This window comes from Hibiscus syriacus, unplaced genomic scaffold (assembly GCF_006381635.1).
Source record: "Hibiscus syriacus cultivar Baekdansim isolate YM2019G1 unplaced genomic scaffold, ASM638163v2 tig00000340_pilon, whole genome shotgun sequence".
NCBI classification, from domain to species: Eukaryota; Viridiplantae; Streptophyta; class Magnoliopsida; order Malvales; family Malvaceae; genus Hibiscus; species Hibiscus syriacus.
This window is the reverse complement of record NW_024061783.1, coordinates 4,543,835-4,550,613: the sequence shown is the minus strand read 5'-3', so window position 1 is coordinate 4,550,613 and position 6,779 is coordinate 4,543,835. Positions and strand designations below refer to the sequence as shown.

Sequence of the window (6,779 nt, the reverse complement as noted above, 5' to 3'; positions counted from 1 at the left end):
GGTATCATTACATCTAAAACTCAAGAAAACATCATACTTCTTTCTAAAAATAGATGGGAAGATAAAGGTAACAATCGGAAGTATATGAGCATCAGTAAAGAGAAAAATATATAGAATTTGCCAGAAAACAAAACAAAGGTTTCTATGCAATTTCTGAAAAAGAGTAATAGCGGAAGTAATATGTTTTACAGGAAGAACCCATTAATAAGTAGAAAAAACACTTTGACAATGAACTTTTGTTTTCATAGTTCTTGTGTGACCTTTAGTTGTAGAGTACACTTTAGGTACGTTAAAATTTTGAATGGTGGTTTAGCAATAATATCAGTTATGATATGTAGCATCGAACGGATTTCGGATCTATGTTATTGTCTTGTAGTCCAATTTGTGCCGTTCGAAATCTTCATGCTGTTAAATTTTCTACTCTGCCAACGGAAATGACCATTATTAACAAACCTCACTAAATTCTGACATTAATGTCACAAAACTTTTAGCCGGCAAATTTATTAGAATAACGTAGTGGAAAATTATTGTTCATATGTAATCATGGACCACTAAGATAAATGTTATAGCGTTAAATTAAAGTCGTGTGAATCATTTAATATTTTTAAAAGATCGATCGAAATATTTGATATCTTCAAACATTTCATCACTGCCAATCAATTCTTACGCTATTTATCACTGTAGATTTGGTTGATTTGCATTGTCGACTATTTTTCATGAAAGAATAATGGAAGGTAGGGTCTCTAACGTTGATATTCGTTTATGTTTGTGTTCATTTATGTTCGTGTTTGTTTATGTTCGTGTTCGTTTATGTTCGTTTATTTATTAAATGAACGAACATGAACAAGTTATATTCCTTAATAAACGAACATGAACAAAAAAAATTTTGTTCGTTTATGTTCGTGTTCGTTTATGTTCGTTTATTTATTAAATGAACGAACATGAACATACCTCCGTTCGTGTGCGTTCGGTTCGTTTACAGACCTAATCTCTATCTACACACCTTGTAATGACATGTTCATGTCTCAACAACAATGGAAATAAAATTACTTGTGCTACGGACAGCATATTCGTTGTTGTAGGGATTACCTGCCATCATCGACCGTCTGCAGATGTGAAGGAGTCGGCGAATCCAGAAGGCTTTGCCGGAATACTTCCTTTACTGTCATCCAGACTTGTATAGCTCAGGCCTTGGCTTTCTGCTGCCTGCCAAACCTTCAACATTTGGGAAAGTGGCTGGTTGTAGTCGATGCCGGAACAACATTCGGATTCATCGTCGACTGGCTTCCACTTCTCTACTAGGGTTGCTAGAACAGTCACCACATGGCCCATGTCTGGCCGATTATAAGGCTCCCTTCCAGTGCAGTGCCCGGCTAGTTCAGCTACGGTGTATATGCTCTCACGGGTTTCGTCGCTCACTTCCAAAGCAGAATCAATTGCAGCCATGAGCTTCTCCTCGTTTGATTTGATTCGGTCAAACCACTCAACCAAATAACGGCTTTCCTCTGATCGATCCTCATCAAGTGCGGTTAATCCAGTCAATAGTTCCATCAACACCACCCCATAGCTGAAGACATCCACTTTAGTAGTGATTTTCCCCATTACTGCAGCCAAGAGAACAAACTTTAATAAGATGTACAAACACATATCCTCGAAAACATAAATCCAATATGAACCGGTTTTCAGTTGTCGATCACTTTGCGAAGCTGAAAAAGGAATTCAATGTCAAAGAAGAAGAAATATTTTGAGACGAAATTAGATTGCTCACCGGCATATTCAGGTGCTAGGTATCCAAATGTACCAGCAAGCCTAGTTGCCACAGACTTCTCTCCATCGGGTGCAAGTTTCACCAACCCGAAATCAGAAACTTTTGCTCGGAAATCATCATCTAGAAGGATGTTGGAAGATTTGAGATCTCGGTGGATAAATGTTTCCCGTGCCAAGTTATGTAGATACTCCATTCCTCTGGCAACATCCAGTGCAATACTGAGTCTCCTCCTCCAAGATAAAGGTTCCAATTTCAGTGTCCTCCAATGGAACAGATGCTTGCTTAGAGCACCCTGAGACATATACTCATAGACAAGAAGCCTCTCATTACCTTCAATGGAATACCCTAAGAGAGAAACCAGATGTCGATGCCGGACCTTAGAAAGAACGGCAATTTCGGACTGAAATTCATCCAATGCTTTACTGCTTATCACGCCAGCCTCCATCCTCTTAACTGCTAGTTTTGTTCCATCATCCAGTTCGCCCGTGTAAACAGTTCCAAATCCACCACGGCCGAGCTAGTTTTCTTGGGCGAAATCCTTGGTCCCTTTGCGGAGTATTTGAACAGAAATGACCAAGTTTCCGCTCTCAATGACATGAGAACTTTGCGTTGCACTACTATTACTACTGCCGGGGCTTTTAGCAGTTTTACTAAATAAACTTCCGGTGGTGTTATTTGAAAAAGCTATCTTAACCATGTTTTCAGGAGCTGATGGGTCCTTAGGATGAACCACTATAGAACTAGGAGAGTCAGAAGCTCTTTTGCTCTTCTTACACCAGAATATAGAAAACAAAATCACAAGAAGAACCAAGATGGCAACAGCTGCACCTCCAGCAACAATTAAAACCTTAAATCTTTCGAAACTTTTCGATTGAGACTCACGTTGACTGGTAGGGGCAATTGATGAATTAGAATTCTTAGCTCTACTCGGGGGGAGCGATCTGCGGGACGGTGGTGGCTTGGTACCATCTGATTGATCACTTGGTGGAGAGTCCGAACTTGCAGGAGATGTACTACTAGCAGGGGACGGAGACTCACTTGTATGATTAGCTAACAAAGGATTTCCATCAATGACAAGCTTCACGCCATCACCGAATTTGGGTAACGGAGGCTCAAGATTGTTTCCACTCAGATCCAACGTTCTCAAAGCTTTCAGTTTGGTGAAATTTTCAGGGACAGTACCATGTATACTATTTCCCCCTAGCCTAATGTCAATCAATGACTCTAACTTCGCAACGGAAGGACTAAGTGTACCACTAAGATTATGTCTAGGAAAATTGATAACATAAATCTGAGAATTCACATTGCAACTCAATCCAATCCACGGTCCGGTGCAAGGTTCATTACGGGACCATTGAGAAGCAAGATTTATAGGGTAATTCATACCACTAAGGAAATCCAAAAGTGCAGTAACTTCCTGGGCACATGAAACCCCAGCTGATTATTGTTCAAGACCAAGTTATCTAGCTCCATATTGGCCAAACTCTCCGGAATCAAACCAACAAGCTGGTTCCTATTGAGATTAAGATCTTTCAAAGAGGTCAAGTTCCCAATATTCTCCGGGATTGTCCCTGTGAATTGGTTCCCATGGAGCCAAAGCTGAGTCAAGGACACCATATTGGCAACCACATCGATGTTGCCCGTCATCCCATCACCATCTTGATCATTCAACCACAAAATCTGCATCAGAGATTCGCCGAAACTCGCCGGAATCTCACCGGACAATCTGTTATAAGAAAGTTTCAGTGCAACAAGAGAAGGCAACTTGCCTAGAAAATCAGGCAATGGACCAACCACATTGCAGTTAACCAAAGAAAGGTTTGTCAATTGAACTGAATTAGCCAATTCAATAGGAATAGACCATCCGGTGGTCTTATTAAAGGGATTATAATCCAAAGCCAAGACACGCACACTGCTAAATCCGTCAAAAAAATCAGCAGGGATAGTATCGAACTCGTTGTTATCCAAGTAAGTAAACTCCAACTCTGATAAACCACTAAAGGTTGGTAATTTACCAGTAAAGTGATTCTTTTGAAGCCCCAAATTATAGAGCATTGTAAGCTGGTTGAAGGTTTGAGGAAGAGGACCTTTGAGACCAAGGTTTTGGACCTGAATTTGAGTGACTCTGTCGTCGGAACAGAAAACATGAGGCCAAGACGGTGGACCGCAAGGGTCGCCGCCGTTTTCAGGCCACTTAAGTAGCTCGGGATTATCCAAACCTTTCTTGAAATCATTCAAGATTTTCAAGTCATTGGGATCTGTTGAACTGTAAACACGTGTGAAGAAAAATGAGAAAACACCGAAATAGAACAACCATTGGTGAACAAATTCCATGGCAAAGGTTGCTCCTTTCCCAAGGAAAAAGGACAAGGAAAGAACTTTACAATCTCCAATGCAGTTTCAAAGAAAACCAACAATGGAATTCTAACAGTCACGAGATTTGGAGAACCAGATTTATGATCTTGTTTAAAAGGCGGAAGAACAGAACCTGAAAGTGATAGGCTTTGGTCATTACAGGAAAAATAATAGAAAAGGAAGCCTGGTAAAAAATGTTGAAAAAAAAATCTCAGATTTAAAACAAATTGAGATTTTTCCTTTTAGTTCAAGGAGGAGACAAGTGACTAAAGTGAAAGGATAAAAGAAAGATAAATATTGGATTTTCTGGGAGGTTATTTATTTGCTTTATTTTATTAGGTTAAACTATAAAGTTCATCACTCAAGTTTGACTTATTCATATATTTTCATTCTTAAATTTTATTTTTTTAATTCAATCACTTAATTTTAAGTAGTTTTTAATCTTTTAGGAACTAACCAAAAAATAAATCATTTTATTGTCAATTTTTTTCTTCTTTAAATTTATTTTATTTAATTAATTTTCGAATAATTTTATCATCTCCATCAATCATCATTTTATTACCTATCATCACAAAATTCAAAACTCACTCAGACACCAATTATATTACATCAGATATTTTCTCCATCAAATCCCATGAAAGTATATCTGATATTAATTATTGAAAAGATTGAACAGTAATTTAGTGTATGTTTTAAGTTAATTTTTTTTAAATTAAACTAAATTATTATTAAGAAAATATAAGAATTTGTTTTAATTATGTTTCAAGTTATGGGTTTTCTTACATATTTTAGTAATAGAATTAGTTCATTTTAGAAGGGTTGCTCATTTCTAAATAAGAGAAAGGGTTATCAGTTTTTAAAAATGAACAAATAAAAAATTATTTTGATAAATCGTTGATAATCAGGGCTTTTATTTGAAGATTTTAATAGTAGAAAATTTTCTTTTGAGACTGCAAATAATATACCATTCAATAACAGATGATAGATATTAAATAATAAAAAAATTAAAGTATTTAATAATATATTGATAAAATTTGAGGTGCTTTTCAATAAAAAAAAATTAAGATTTAAATAATAAAAATTTAAAGTATTCAATATTATATTTATAAAATTTTAGGTGATTTTAAATAAAAATAAAATTAAGATTTAAGGTGTCAATATTAAGTGAAATGACAACTAAAACAATTATCAAAATTTAGATTAATTCAGATAAAAAATAGAAAAATAGACGAAAATACTTTATTTTAACATAAATGTACTTTTTATGAATTCTAAACTAATATTATTTTAGTGTAAATTATCATGTCATTTTATAATTTATGGTTTAGTGGTGGACTGATAAAAAATGGAACAATTTGTTAGGACCTAGTGACCAAAACAGAATTATGATCCAATGGAGTGATGAAATTTGCATTATACCCTTTTATTTATTCATATTTCTTTTTTTTTGTAGATTGAGAGCATTTTGAACCCTAAAAAGATAAGCAAAATTTATTACAACTAATAAAAGAGTGTCCCTCTCTGATTTTCTGCTGAACTTTCCGTTGATGGGTTTATGCCCTTGAAATGTGGCGTTACAGAAGAAAGGACCGACAAGCTGACCAACAATCATTATGCATAAAAAAGTTTGTAATTTAAGATTTTTCTAATTTTATTAAAAAAAATTAAGTGTATATTTTAGCTTTTTTTCCTTAAATTATTTTAGTTAACATATAGTATATTTTTAAGTTTAGACTTCATGCATGTATCTATATTCTTTTGAGGATTTCGTTTTATTAAAAAAATTAAAACATATAATTAATAATAAAATATATTATTTGATATACTATTATTATATATAGAAAGTCGATAGGTGTAGACACTAATTTTGTTCGGGACAAATTTCAAATTCGGTCTCATATTAACATTAGTTTATGACTATTATTATTTGTGATTTAATTGCATTTTTTTATAAATATGTTCGTTACGCAGATTTTAAGTTTACTATTTACTTCATAATTAAATATGTTTATTTGGTTTTAAGGTTTAATATGTTCGTTTTAGTTATTTGTTTTGTTTTTTTTAGTGCTGATTAAATTGTATTCATGATATATAGGTGTATTTACCGAAAAAATCACTTTTTTATGATTATGTACGTGTCAGACACCGTTAGAACAAATATTACAGATCGAGTACCTTTTACAGAAAGGTGCGGCCCATGAACCGCACCTTAAAACAGCTGGAGCCACATCACCGTAAGGTGCGGTGCATGGGCCGCCCTTTTCATAATTAAATCCCAACCGTTCACACTCCCCATCCATCCGCCCACACTCCATCTCATCTTATAAATACTCCATCTCAACTATTTTCACCACACCAAATCCTCTTAAACCTAAACCCCGGTCAAATTTTATTTAATAGATGTAATATATTATATTATATTCCATTAAATTAATATTTTAGTATTTTATTAAATTATTTTATATTATTTTTTACAGTTATAAAATAGAAAGAGGTATGTTTCGTTTGGATGGAAATCATATATCGAGACATTTTGTTGATATGGTAATATTTTTAAATTCTATTTTAATTTAAATTATTAGTAATAATTTATTTATTTAATTTTTTATCATTAGTTTATATATTAAATTTTGTAATTATTAATAATTTTAGGAGA

General features: G+C 34.1%; 1 pseudogene; it reads right to left on the bottom strand.

Annotated features, from left to right (window-relative positions):
• Nucleotides 1-1,052: 1,052 nt before the first annotated feature.
• Nucleotides 1,053-6,438, bottom strand: LOC120199279 (annotated as a pseudogene).
• Nucleotides 6,439-6,779: the final 341 nt, after the last annotated feature.